Source organism: Pogona vitticeps, chromosome 1, assembly GCF_051106095.1.
Source record: "Pogona vitticeps strain Pit_001003342236 chromosome 1, PviZW2.1, whole genome shotgun sequence".
Classification (NCBI taxonomy): Eukaryota; Metazoa; Chordata; class Lepidosauria; order Squamata; family Agamidae; genus Pogona; species Pogona vitticeps.
This window is the reverse complement of record NC_135783.1, coordinates 231,475,626-231,490,103: the sequence shown is the minus strand read 5'-3', so window position 1 is coordinate 231,490,103 and position 14,478 is coordinate 231,475,626. Positions and strand designations below refer to the sequence as shown.

The following is a 14,478-nucleotide window of genomic DNA, read 5'->3' as shown; positions in this document are numbered from 1 at the left end:
TATGTATGTATGTATGTATGTATGTATGTATGTATGTATGTATGTATGTATGATCTGTTCTACTGTGGTAATTTATATATATATATATATATATATATATATATATATATATATATATATATATATATATATATATATATATATATATATATATATATATATATATATATATATATATATATATATATATATATATATATATATATATATATATATATATATAAAAATTACCACAGTAGAACAGATCATATATATCCTTCACCTTTAGAACACCAGTTTAAATGGCCAGATCTACTGGTAATAGACAAGAAAAGGAAAGGAGAAAGGAGCAGGAGTGTGTATGTGTACAGGTGCATTAAGAATAAGGGTTAAATTAGTGTTGTGGATGAATTTGTAGGATGTCAGAAATATAACTTGTGGGCAAAGACTGAAATAGAAATCAATAGTATCCAGGTCACTGGCACTCAGAGTTACTAATTCTTCTTGAAACAAATACAGCACCACCTAGGATAGCTCTCATGTGGGGATCAGCAAGACAGACTTAGGCTGTTCTGGAGATGTTTTAAAAAGCCCATCACCTACCACCATCACATCACCATTCGTAGTATGTTCAGAGACCAAATCTGTTTAATGTGATGCACCCGCTACTCTGAAAGACTGCTTCATATGGAGAACATAATGTGTGCTTTGGCTCCTTCCTAGCTGCAGATGCAGCTCTACAGAAGTGATTCCTGTGACCGTAGTATAAAAAAATGTACAGCTGCCACGAAGCTGCTGCAGTAGCTGTGAAGGTCCTAGATTACATGTTTATGGTCTCTGTGTAAAGTGTCCCTACAGACAACTGGGATGCATCATGTGACTGTGTAAATGGACCTATAAGAATCTGATAATCCGCTCATATGTTCCCACTGCAAAAGTCTTATTATTTAGCTTCTCTCATTCTAACTCAGCTATAGCCCTTGTAGTCTTTAGTAGTCCAGATTCCTTTCAAAACATTTGCAGAACTCAGACTGCTAACTGGATTGTAAAATCTAAACATGCTCTTTGGTAGAGGGAGGTGCCAAATGGCCTGCAGATCTGCCAGACTGCAGCAGGTTTGGACGCTGCTGCTTTCCTGTAGAGCAATCCAAATTGTAGTCTCATTCCTCTGGGTATCATTAGCATTGTGAACAATGACTTCCCATCTTCCAGCCATCTGCAGAGAACGTGGTGTGTGTAAAAGGGCCAGCTAGTCAGATCCTTCCAGATGGGTCTTTTCTTTGATTCTTAGTGGAGATAAAGAAAGAAGGAAAAACCCTTTAACAGCACATTGTAAATCCCATGGAATTTGGCGAAACTGAGTGTCTATGCCCAGGGTTTGAGTAGTACAATGAACAATACACTTGCATCGCCCATCCATTCTGTACCTGTCTCTCTCTCCATTGCACTTCCCACCCCAACTCCTCTAGACACAGGCTTTGCGCATACAAGGATGCTACAGCACAGCTGGGATTTCCCTTAGTCATGAACCATTTCTGTGTGTATTGTCAGGAAACAAATGCTGTAATCCTTTGAACACCTAATTGGGTATAAACCCCAGTAACTGTGTGGAAAGCTGCCCTCAGATTGTACTGAAAGAGGAGCAAGGGATAATAGTTTGAAAGTACATTCTCCCCCCCACTTAGTTGCAATTGTGTCATTATCTCCCCTTGGGTTGGGTTTTTATTCTTTCGGTTCAGGGACATACATAGGAAAAGAAACCATAGAAAGTTCTTGCTACTTCTCTCTTTTTTTAAATGTTGTTTTTCTTTTTCATGGGAAGTTTGGTAGAAAAACCCACTATGGATCTATGCAAATCTGTGCAAAGCGTTATGTGCAACAACATTCAATTTTTATCTTACTTAGGGTGAAACTACACTGGAATCATTCTAATTCAGCTTTGATGCAATTTGATTTGTGGTGTGTATTATATTTGAAATTGCAATCAGTACTCACACAGGTGCTGCAAATAGATTCAGGAGTTCACCGTTCATACTCAATGAGATGCAAGTCGCATTCCAGCTAACAGCCCTCACCCCCTTCTTTCTTTCTTTCCTCTGGCCCCACATTCTACTCTGCTGATCCTTTTATGGTTTCCTATGAAGTTGCTTTCTCATTTAAAGCTTCAGACTACTACATTTTTCAAAAACTTTTCTATGGAAAAGTAACACGGAAAGGTACTTGAACAGTCCAGGAGTACAGAACCTCAATATGTTGAACAGTAACTTTGCAAAATATATCATAATTCACATGTTAGAATGATCCTGTGACAAGGATAACCATCTTCCCCTTCCCATTTGTTACTCTTTTCCCTTACTTTCAAGTAACACATAGAGGCATTACCTTATCGCTGATCATGTATGGCTTTCAACTATTGGCATAATGAATATTTTAAGTCCACTTTCAGAACTATCAATTAAGTAATTAACAGTACTAAGCTTTTGCTTCATAACAAAAGGGCCTTCCCACGTGATCTGAAGCTTACTGTGTTTGACAGGATTCAAGACAAACACCTGATTCCCCCACATTAAAGTCACAGTACTTTGCTTTTGAATGTTCTCCAGGGCCTGAACATCATGTTCCAACTGCCTACATCTCCAAAACACCACCTAAAGACACACACACGCCCCAACAAGAATGTATCACAACTAACCACATGGAGAAAAGCCCATTCAAATTGTTCCAGCATTAAAAAGTAGAAGCCTTCCACTGGCAGAGAAGAAAGCTGCTTAAGGGACAAAAGGGGGACTGAACCAATTTGAATCAGCCTTTGCGTCATGTGGTTGGTAAAAAACACACTTTGAATTTAGCTATTTTATAAGTGCAGCAGATCCCATGGTATTTGACCATATAGTTATATTCTTATTTATTTGTTTTGTAATGCAGAGGAAATTTTACAAGGAAGCAACCAGATCTAAGGGTCATCTGAATTTCTAATTACTTCCCTTTGTGCAGGTATTTTTCTTCACACATCTATCCCTTCACATCTAGAACCCAGGAAAAACAGATGTACACCTCGACTTACAAACGGCCCTAGTTACAAACATTTTGACTTACAAACTGCTCTCATAGGAAAATATTGACTTGACTTACGAACTTAGATGTGAGTTACGAAGTGAAAAAAAAATGCGTGGGAGGCGGTGAAAGTACAAAATTTGAACTTTCAGTTAACCATTGGCCAGTGAAGAGGGTGCCTGCCTGCTTCCTCGCTCTTCCCAGCATTTTGAGAGTGGATTGGGAGACAGTCTTCAGACTGCCTGCTATTGCCTGGTATTGCCTGGTACAGTGCTGTATGGACTGTATTTTTATTTTTTGGCTTTTTAAAAAAAAACATTTTTGGATTTTTAAAATGTGTTCTCTCCCTCATTTGCTGCCCCCTTTCCCCCAAAAAGGTTCTTGTATTGACTTGTCTTGATTGAAAAGGTGCTTTCCAAGGTGTTCTGTTGTCTGAAAGGTGCTTGTTTTTTTCCCCAGAAGGTGCTTTTCTTGGCTGAAAAGGTGCTTTTCAAGGTGTTCTGTTGCAAAGGTGTCTGTTCCCTCCTTCCCTCCCTCTTTTCTTTCCTTTTTTTAAAAAACCTAAGTCATCTTAGGTTAAAAGGAAAAAAAAAGGAAAAACATTCTGCCCCTAGTGGTAGGAATGGATTAACCAGCTTTGCATTAGTTCCTATGGGAACTAATGATTCGAGTTACAAACCGCCCCTTGACTTAAGAACCAAAAACAGCCGGAATGGATTAATTGGTTTTCAATGCATTCCTATGGGAAATGCTGATTCGACTTACAAACTTTTCAACTTACAAACTTCCTTCCGGAACGGATTAAGTTTGTAAGTTGAGGGTTGACTGTATAGGAATGTAGCCCAGGCAGGAATAGAATGAGAAGAAGAGCTGGACAGAGGAAGGTCTGGCAAAAAAGGAAAAAAGAGCAAGACAGAGAAATAACAAAGAGCATGAGAAGGAAGCATGCTGTTGGATGTTGGATGCATTCATAGCCATAATTCGCTTCCCTCCCCCCTCTACTTTTTTGATCCTTTCTCAGACTCTTTTCCTTTCTTACAGGCATCCAGCATTTTAGATAATTTGTTTCCAGCAACTTTGTTACTCTTTGTTATGAGAGGGAAAGTTTTTAGGATGTAAGAAACTTTTTGGAGCAAAGGGGGCCCTGTATGGATAGAAAGAACTTTGTATTTCCTGCTCAGCAAATTGTTTTCAAATTCTCAGTTGCAATATCTTTCCAGATTTCCACCTGTAGCATGGAGGAAACAGCTATGTAGCTTGAGCACTGCTCTGGAACATAACGTCCTGAACCCTTTTCTCTCTCCACTCCACTCCCTGTTTCGTGAGGCCAGCAGGCAATATTTAACTGCAATTCTACTTCCTTCCTCCACAACACTAGAAGTATTTGATGACTGATATTTTTGATAGATTGTCTTTTCAAAATATTTTGCACGACAGTTCCTGTCAAGTGTTTTCCCTTTGTTGTACTTGTTTTGGGAAGCAGATTGTGGTCAGCAATGACAGAATTTAGTAACTTACACATTTTTAAGTCGGTACAAAGGGTAACATTTTGTATCAAAGTGGATTTTTTTTTGTTTTGCTCCTCTAGACATTTTTGTAAACTGCATTGTCATGTTCCAGCATAGATCACTGAAGAAAATGGATTCAAAATTCTACTCAGTTTAAATCAAACTGCTAATGAGTCTCTCCATTCATGAATTGAATATGTCAGGGCTTTGTTCAGTAGCAGTGCTCATGAACAATTGGTTTACATTAGGAGTGTTCTTCGGATTCAGCCAAATTCCAAAACAGACCAAACTGATTTGGAGAGAATAGATGTCTAAATCAAAGTGAGGCTCCTCCAAAGCAGGCCAAATGTATTGATTTGATTTGATTAGAGATTGATTGCCAAAACCCATGCATTTCCTCCCAAGATTTTCATATAAGGAAAGTTTCAGAATAGGAAGAGGGGGAGGAAGCAGGATTTAGTTTTATGATTTACAGTTATGGTTTCTAAAAGCAGTAGACGATTTTATCAGGTTTCTCCAGTTTGATTGCTCTGAAAATAGTGTATTGCAGGACTGTTTAGGTTAAGGGTTTGTAGGAGGGGAATTTGGAGTTTCCCTCAGCCCTTCGTAATTGTCCATTCATGCTTTGATCTTCAGTATTTTGCTAGTTCTCTCTTCTAGGAGCATGAGTGTTTTAAATGTTTTTGTGAAGTTTTGGGGACTTGGAGGGTTCAGCAATGTATGCCTGCTTGAAAATCACTGGATGTTTGGAGTTCTTCTGCCTCTGCCACTGTGTGTTCTACATCCAGCATTCACCCACCTCTGTGCAATTCCGGTGATTCTGATGACAGTTGACAACCAGACCCCTTGCTTCTTTCTTTTTCATCATAACTACTTAATACTTGCACTTATATTCCTGAATTGTTTTCTGGTTTCATGTCTAACACCTCAGATCCCGGCTATCTGAAGAATTGTAACATCTCATATGAGTTTTCATGGGCTTTGAAATTTTCAGGGGAGTCTCTCCTTTCCTCCAGCCATCCTCAAAAACAATGAAGACTATACCCTGCTACAAACCTAGACGCCAGCTCTCCCCCCACATTTACACTGACATCATGATCATATGACCCATCAATGTCACATACAACATCAATAACACTTTATTGATCCTCTATTAATGTGATCTATGCCATCTTTTGCCAACCGTGTCCCTTTGCACTCTGATTAGGAAAAACAGGACAATCTCTACACAAAAAATATTAATGAACATAAACTGGACATGGGAAATTGTGGTACACAGAAACCTGTCTCAAATCACTTCAGTCTACCAGGATGCTGTTCAAAAGATACGAAAGCTGCCATTATAGAAAAGAAAAAATTACAGAACAAAAATTCAGAGGGAAACACCTGAGATAAAATATATACTCATGCTGGACACCCATCTCGATGGATTAAATATTAGTCAAGTGTTCTTAAACCATTACCAAATGTTATAATTATGTTCTCTATTGTTATTTTAATTCCCAACTACTGTAACCAGACCCACCTTTTCAGAACAAGGTTCAAAGGTAAAGTCTGTCATTCTCTACATTACTACTTACTGTTGCTCTGATGTTTATTCTAATCATTGTTGCTGTTTACATAACTTGAAGCTTTAAAACAAACAAAAAAACAAAAAAACAAACTTAAATCATTACTAGCTGTGAAATGCAACCAAACACCATTGTCCCTTTATCTTAGAGCAGTGTTTCCCAACCTTTTCTGAGTCAGGACCCATTTTATAATAGCCAAGGAACCCATGAACCACCCCACAATATTTGCATAAAAAGGCATTTTTAAAGAAAACACATTAAAATAGATTTTTCAGAATATAATTCTACATAATAGATTGCTGGTAATATTAGTATAATCCTACATAATTGGAGGGACTGTAAATCTGCCTCTAATAGATCAGAATTTGAGAAGGAAAAAATGTCAATATACTTTGAGTTTAATTTCCTTTTTAAGGTGTGGAAATGACCCTAAATGACTTCATGTCTCCTCCCCCCTGAGCCCCTTCCATGAAGAGCCCTTTCCCCTCAAGCCCAAATAAACACCTCCCCCATAGGTTCCACCCCATGCCCCATCCCTCCCTGGTTTTCTTTCCTCACATTTTTGCCCCTCTTCCATGATGGGATCCAGAGGCCTCACTCCCTTCACTGCACCATCGCACCCAGAAGAGCCAGAGAGTTAGGTGTGCCGAAAGGCAACACTGCCAATCCTGCCACCATCTTGGGTGTCAGCACTCCTGGAGTAGAGTGCACACTCGCCTCATTCAGGCTTCTCTGAACCAGGCTTACGTCAGTCCTAGAGTAGTCCTGAGTTGACTAGATAGGCGGGATATTAAATAAATAAATAAATAAATAAATAAATAAATAAATAAATAAATAAATAAATAAATAAATAAATAAATAAATAAAACAATTGAATGCAGGTGTCCAGTTGAACTGGGTAGCCCTTAAACCAGTCTGAACACAACCCTAATCTACATGTGAATGGAGACATACTCATATTCTTCAGTTTTCCCCATTCCAACTGTTTGGTTCAGCAGGAGATAGTAATACAGTACTGTATATGACTTGCTAACATTTTGTGTCCTTTTTCCAATTATTCCAGAGATTGTTGTGAGTTGCCCCTAAGGATAGGATCTTACTCTGTCACGGAATGTGGATTATACTGACTCTGCAGTTGGCTATAGAAAGAAATGTGAAAGGTTATAGAAAGTGGTAATGGCATCAGCAAATAATTCATATGTGGATACCATGTGCAAAATGAGAAGCTAAACACCATATGTGAACATACTGCTGTTGCCCTCTTCACACTAAAGTGAACTGTGTTTAGCATGATATGAACAAAGAAAATCCAGTTGCTCTCCTTCTAAAGAAAAGCTCAGATTAATAATAGCTCTAGGTCTGCACAACCACTGAAAATTTTGGTTAATAATGACTGATTAGTCATCCAGCTTTAGTATTAATAATCTGAAGTTGGCTTGTTTGAAACTAAACATAGATAGTGGTAGACTCTGAACAGTGGCAAGCCATAATACTATAGAAATGGAAGCAAAATATTCTATCTTTCAGCTTCCTAGCTGGCATGGATGGAGATACAAATATGAACATCACAATAAACTATAGGTTAATGTGTGTAGCAATCACCCTGCCTTTGCATATGTATGAGGATATTTGCATGCACCAATGGGAGTTGTTGAGAGGTGGAGCCAGAAAAACTAGAAGGGAGGGGTGAGGCAGATAAGAGCAGTTAGTCCGCGATATAGTCAGGGAGAGTCTGAAGTGAGAAATCAGTAAGTCAGAGAGAAGAGTTTGTCTGTGAGGAGTTAAAGGAGGCAGTTGAGAGTGTGGAACTTAGAGAGAGTTACATGTGAAATAAGTTAGTACAAATCTACTGAACAGTTTAAAGTCTTTTAGGAACCTATTGATGTGAATTGTATCCAATAAACCTGTTTTGTTATAATTTACATGGTGTATGGACCTCAGTCTTTCTAAGTAAATATTGCTGACAGAGATCAACTGGTGGCAGCATAAAAGGGGAACATGGTGTGGGCCTTAGGTTAGTGAAATAATCTGGGGACACACAAGGGGCATGTCACAATGTGATATATGAGCTGGCTTTACTGAGAGTGATTTTCAGTGGCAGTGAGAGTGACTACAGTAGTCGACCTGTGCCACTTCTTTAAATCCTACTGGATTGGTATGAAAAGGGAACCGGAAGCTGGGCATTTTCTCATGGCAGCATGATCCATTTTTCTTATTCTATATTCTTGTAGAGCCAGATGCTTACTCTAATATTTGCATAAATTGCCTCTAATTGTTTTTGGCTTTAATGGAAGCAACTATGGAATGTGATCTAACTTATTCTCGTTTACTGGAGTAGGGTGGGAATTAGCTGTAATAGTCTGTTACTGGAAAAACAGCAAAGAGTCTTGTGGCACCTTATAAACTAACAATATTTAGTTGGCATTAGCTTTTGTGGGCTGCTTCCAGCTTCATCAGATGCATAAGATGTGGCCTCATTTCATAGATATAAAAGCAAACGCTGGTGGCGGGGAATGCAATTGAAAAAGTTACTAGAAGGTAATGATTTTAACAGCTTTTGTTTAACTGTCACTGAGAGATGACAAGGATATCTTAGCATAGATAAGGTGATTAATACTTGTATAGTAACAAATAGGTATTGTCAAATTCAAGTATAAAAGAAAAGGGCTTAATCTCTCAGCAGGGCCTTTGAGAAGAGACAGGGAAAATTATAGGCAGAGACAAGTCAGTCTCCCAGAAAAAAACCAAGTCTCCCAGGATACTCTGTCTCTGACTCATAGTTGCCATTCTTCAATAGCAGAACTTCAAAGAAAGATTCCAGCAGGAATCGCGGTAGGGGTGTGCTTGTTCATGTTTTGGACTGCAACTCCCAGAATTCTCCAAGACTTACCCAGGCAGTATTTTGGGAGCTGTAGAGTGCTCGTTCTGAGCAGATAGGTGGGGTATAAATAAATAAATAAATAAATAAATAAATAAATAAATAAATAAATAAATAAACAAACAAACAAACAAACAAACAAACAAACAAACAAACAAACAAACAAACAAACAAACAAACATACTTCAGAAGACACCTAGATTTTATCCCCTGCAGAAGGTCTTTCGGATTATTTATCTCTGATACAGATGCCATTTTTTTTTTACTCTTCACCCTGTGGTGCTTCTTGGGAGTTATAGGTCTTTGGGAGACATCTTCTGTAGAGCCTAAAGACCAGTGAGACCATGACTCCCAGCATCCTCCATGATTAGTTGGTCAACCATCTTTGCCATTCACGTAACTGATTGTGGGCTGATAATGTGCCTCATCTATGGATTTATATGTGTGAGGTTAAACAGGATATGCTCTTTTATGTTTTTGGACTGCACCTCTCAGAATTATCAAAAACTTCCATAGTTGGCATTCTTGAATAATTCTGGGACGTGTAGTCCAAAAACATTGAAAATCAAACCTTGCTAAACAACAATCAAGTAGTTCAGCTTTCTCTCTAGTGGCCTGAACAGGGACATTTTTATCTCGTCACATGCCTTCACTATAGATTAGTCTGTAAAACTTGTTTTAGGAGCTCTGCTTAAGAGGTTTCTTCCCTTACATTTTGCAGTGATTGACTATTTGCAGTTCTGTGAAACTTCCTAGGGGGAACCTGTTGAACAGAGTAGGACTTAGTAAGATTTAAATATACAGTGATCCTAAAGAGTTGAAAGATAATGATGAACATGGTGGTGCGGAGAACTGATTTAGTAGTGTTGATTGCCAAGAAAATTTGCCTCTACTGTATATTTTTAACAAGGCTTTGCAGAGAAGAAAGTGGCTTGAAGAAAAGGTGAAAGTTCTTTTTCATAATACCCATTTTTAGTTGTTTAGCATCTCAGAAAGAATTTGCAAAACTACAATCATTTGCCAAATGTCTTAACCACTAGGAACATTCAGTGCCTTCTGAACTATATTTCCAAAACCTTTATTAGTAGACGAGATCTCAAGTCAATATGCAGCCAATTTTGTACCTGATGTGAAGATTTTCTGAATAGCAGCCAATGGTAAATAATATATATATTTACAAGGTTTTCTACAGTGCACTAATTGAGGGTGTCCCTGATGTGCTCCCTCCATTAGTCAGACAAATCTGTTACTGCTGAAGGCATCCAGGCATCACGTACTTTAATGAGTTTGGAACAAATGGGCAGCTCTCTTGCTGCTAGGGATTCAGCCCTCTGTTTAACTTAGAACTCATATTAACAGTGTCCCTTGTAGACAGCTTGGATGTTCTCCAAATCTTTTTTTTAAAGAGGGTGAAATAAAGGTATTGCTACAGGTTTCATAGGCCACCAGGGATATAGTTTTAAATCACATTTCATGGTCAGATTTCTAGTAATGAATATTTTGTTTATCAATTCAAAAAAGCCTCAGATTCTGCTGGATAATTTAGCAAAGTCATGAAGAGAAGAAACCTGTGTTTGATTCCTTTAGGAGGGAATAATTCACTAAATTAAACATAATTTTGTAACACCTGTACTGTTCAATGTGTGCATTTGCTTTTTATTCATGGAACACAAGGGATCAAAGGATAGAGAGGTAATCATCTTTGGAAGTCCTTTATCTGCAAAATAATTTAGGTGATTTTAAAAATCATCAGGCAATTATAAAAGATCAATAGTCCCCTACAGTTGTCTCACAGAAATGCAGAGGCTTGCAAATTTGGAAGGAGATGTATGGTGTCAGTTTGCCTGTTTTACAAATTTGTTGTCCGATTCTGGCATTTTATGATTTTTCGAATTCGCACTTCCCATAATTTCAAATAAAATTACTTCAATGCAGCAGGACAAATAATCTGCCACCAACAAATAATTAATTGCAACAACAAAAATTGTATTGGTTGTTGTGGGTTTTTTGGGCTCAGTACAATACAATACACAATACAATACAAAAATTCTGGATTATTTTCTGACTACAATTAGATTTTCAACATATTGAGGATTATACATACACCCTGAGTTTGAAAGGTGGTGGTATATGCAGATTCAAGTGTGTTCCACCTAGAACCGCCATACAGTATTACTTAGTTTCCGGGGGTGGGGTTGGATTCTAGTCATGCTACCTGATATACATTTGGACTATTTCTGCATAGTTTTTAATGGTGAGGTCTATTACAGTTGTCTTTTTTCCCTAGCCTTGCCCCCATCTGTTGAATGTTGAGTTTAAGTTACAATGGACACTTGGAGAACTTAGTCACAACAGTTATCTGAAAAGCCAGTTTCAGCTCAGAATACATGTGGGGTAGCACTTATGAGCACATTGCCCTTGCATGTTAAAAAAAAAACAATTCCTTCATAAACAGAAGTTGAACTGAGAAGTGAAAACACCTTTACCTGAAGTTTTAAGACCAGAGGTGTGGAACAAAAAGGCCTTCAAGAATAAACTCTTATCAAGAAATCTCTGTAGGGAAATGGTTTGTCATTAGATAAGATTATGGTTGAATGGATTTTCAGAATCAGCTTACAAAGCCTACTCATTTTGGGGCTACTAATAATTCTGTGTTGCATTACATGGGAACATTACTGTATTTTGCTGAGGTTTTTTTTTTTTTTTTTTTGCCAAATTTAAAACAACAGTGAAGACCAGATCAGAGGGCATCAGCAAATCTGTTGATACAGCAATACCCTGGCCTGAGGGCTATCATAATTCTACAGTTAAATTTAAAATGAGAGGGAAAATCCATACAAAGTAATTGACTATGCCCACATAACTCTGTAGTGGTCCATGAAAAATCAGTTTACCTAAACATAGATTTTTGCTTTGTTACAAGTTTCTGTAAATATGGACAAAAAGGGGGGCTCTTTTGATTCCACAGTTAATCTTCTGACATTTTTAATTGCTTCACTTCAGGTTGGTCCCACTTATGTGGTTTGTATATAATGCACTAGATTTATGTTATGTTTGTTTTCATAGGCTTGTTGCCAGATGGCTGTGCCTCCTTAAATGGCTACACATTGCTTGGAAAATGTTCACATCTAACATGTAGTTACTTAACAAGACGGCTCTCTGTTTGTTCTTGAAACAGAGATAAAAGTCTGTTATTTGACCATGAATCTTACTCTCAGAGGATTTATTTTTACTAGTATTGCCTTTTGCATCAGTCTTTTTGATTCGGATTGCATGTGACTTCTTAATGAGAAATTGGATCAGGTGAGAAACTTTAGACTGGATTAGAGTGAACTCTCCCCCCCCTCCTCCCTTCCATTTAATTAGGATGCTTGAATTGATTAAATCAGGCCAAGAGCTAGAATGTTTAGGAGAACCACATTCTCCTAAACATTCTGCATTCTGACCTATCCTGAGAGGAAACCTTGGACTGTGTCAGTAGCAATCTGTACTGCCAGACCACTTAGAAAGTTCCAAATGTGTAGTTGCTGCAATAGAAATTTGATATTTAAGGAGACTTTGTAGGTCCTTCTCTCCAGATTAACCCTTCTAGGCTTCACTCCTCCTCCTAAAGGATGGTTTCTTAAAGAACATTCCCTAGATATGAAGTCAAGTCCAGTACTGCTTCTCTCCCTCCCTCTAGGGCTTCTTTTCCAGCATGTTCTTTGTGCCATTGCTTAAGCCCCATGAAGCAGGAGCTTAATTCTGGGTTGAGTGCATATAATCATGCTTGAAGCATCCAACCTGACCTCTTCGCTGTGTAATGGTAGCAGTCTTATTCAGATAAGATAGGCTTGTTGAACCAGCTGAACACTCTTTGAGACCTCTGGGCTGCTCTCCTGTGCATCGTGTAACTGAAAACGAGCCCTTGCTAATCCCCAGCATAAGAAACTGTTTCAAGATATACAGCCCAACACATTGCCCACTAAATTATACCAAAAGCTTATCTGCTTTTGCATTCCTACAGCGACTAACCAGATGCCTATGGGAGGCCTACAAGCAGGACATAAGACCCTTCATGTTCCCCCACCCCCACCCCCCAAGCTGGCCTGTTGAGATGTGTACTGCTTCTGGTACTGGAGACAATATTCAATCACAGCTACCGGTAGTCGCCTTTTATAACTTGATCCTTCATGAATTTTGCCCAGTCCTCCATGAATTTGTCTAATCTCCAAAAACTCTCTTTTGGCCATTATAGCAGGTGGCCTCCAAAGACCAACTGAGTGGATTTAACAGACGTGAATAGAATGTGCTGGAAAACTCATATACTATTGCCTGTTCTTTTATGTAACAATGTAAGAATAGGGCAATTTTAAATTTCTAATTTGGAGCTTTGATGGACTGCCCTCTTCCCAAGCATGGAACTACTGAGAAAAACAAATATAGTAATGAAATGGTTGAAATAAACATCTATCTTATTGCTGGTAAAAAAAAAACAATATGGTAAAAGCACTATGGGAACAGAGTTGGCATGCAAACCTGAAATGTTGATTTCAAAGTCCTTCTCTACCAATCTCTTATTCTATCAGCATGCCATTCCCAGTGTAATTTTGTAGCATTTTCTGCCAGCTCTGCACTGCAAAAGAGCTTCCACTATTTTTCTACTATATCATCATCATCATCATACCACATTATGGTTCCCATAGTCATTGGGGCTTTGGGAACAATATGAAGAAATTTCACAAAGTACTATATAGAGTTGTAGATCTCAGAAATAACACCAGAACTGCAACAAATGGAAATATAGGAACAGCATACATACTGCACTGATATTTAACAGATACTTAGGTGTTTGTAAGTATCTGTTAGATAATAACAATCAATGTTTCAATAATTTTGATTGACTGTGCCTGTATTATTATTATTATTATTATTATTATTATTATTATTATTATTATTATTATTATTATTATTATTATTATTATTATTATTATTATTATTATTATTATTATTATTATTATTAATAATAATAATAATAATAATAATAATAATAATAATAATAATAATAATAATAATAATAATAATAATAATAATAATAATAATAATAATAATAATAATAATAATAATAATAATGTGCCATCAATTCTGACTTATGGCAACCCTTTCCAAGTAGAGAATACTCAGAAGTGGTTTATCATTCTCTTCTTCTAAGGGCATCCTGGGACTGTACAGACTGCCCATGGCTACACAGGCTGGCACTTCTCCTAGGGGATTGAACTCCGCAGCCAGATACCTAAAACACTGAGCTATCCAGCCAGCTTTCCTACTTAATGAAACCTTATTAATTTATAGAAAGCTTCTTACTAAGTTTTCCTATTTGTCGATGTAAACCTTTGAGGATTTACATGCCACTGTCATATATATTTTAAGAGAGAGGTGGGAACCCTACTGGGATGTTTGGAATAATTTGGGGAAAACGTAGTATGACCTAGAACACTGTAGAGATTCA

The 14,478-nt window shown here is 37.7% G+C and overlaps 1 protein-coding gene across 1 annotated transcript in view; it reads left to right on the top strand.

Moving 5' to 3' along the window:
* Positions 1–14,478, top strand: part of KALRN (kalirin RhoGEF kinase) — a 515,545-nt gene that overhangs the window by 330,253 nt on the left and 170,814 nt on the right. The window lies entirely within an intron of this gene.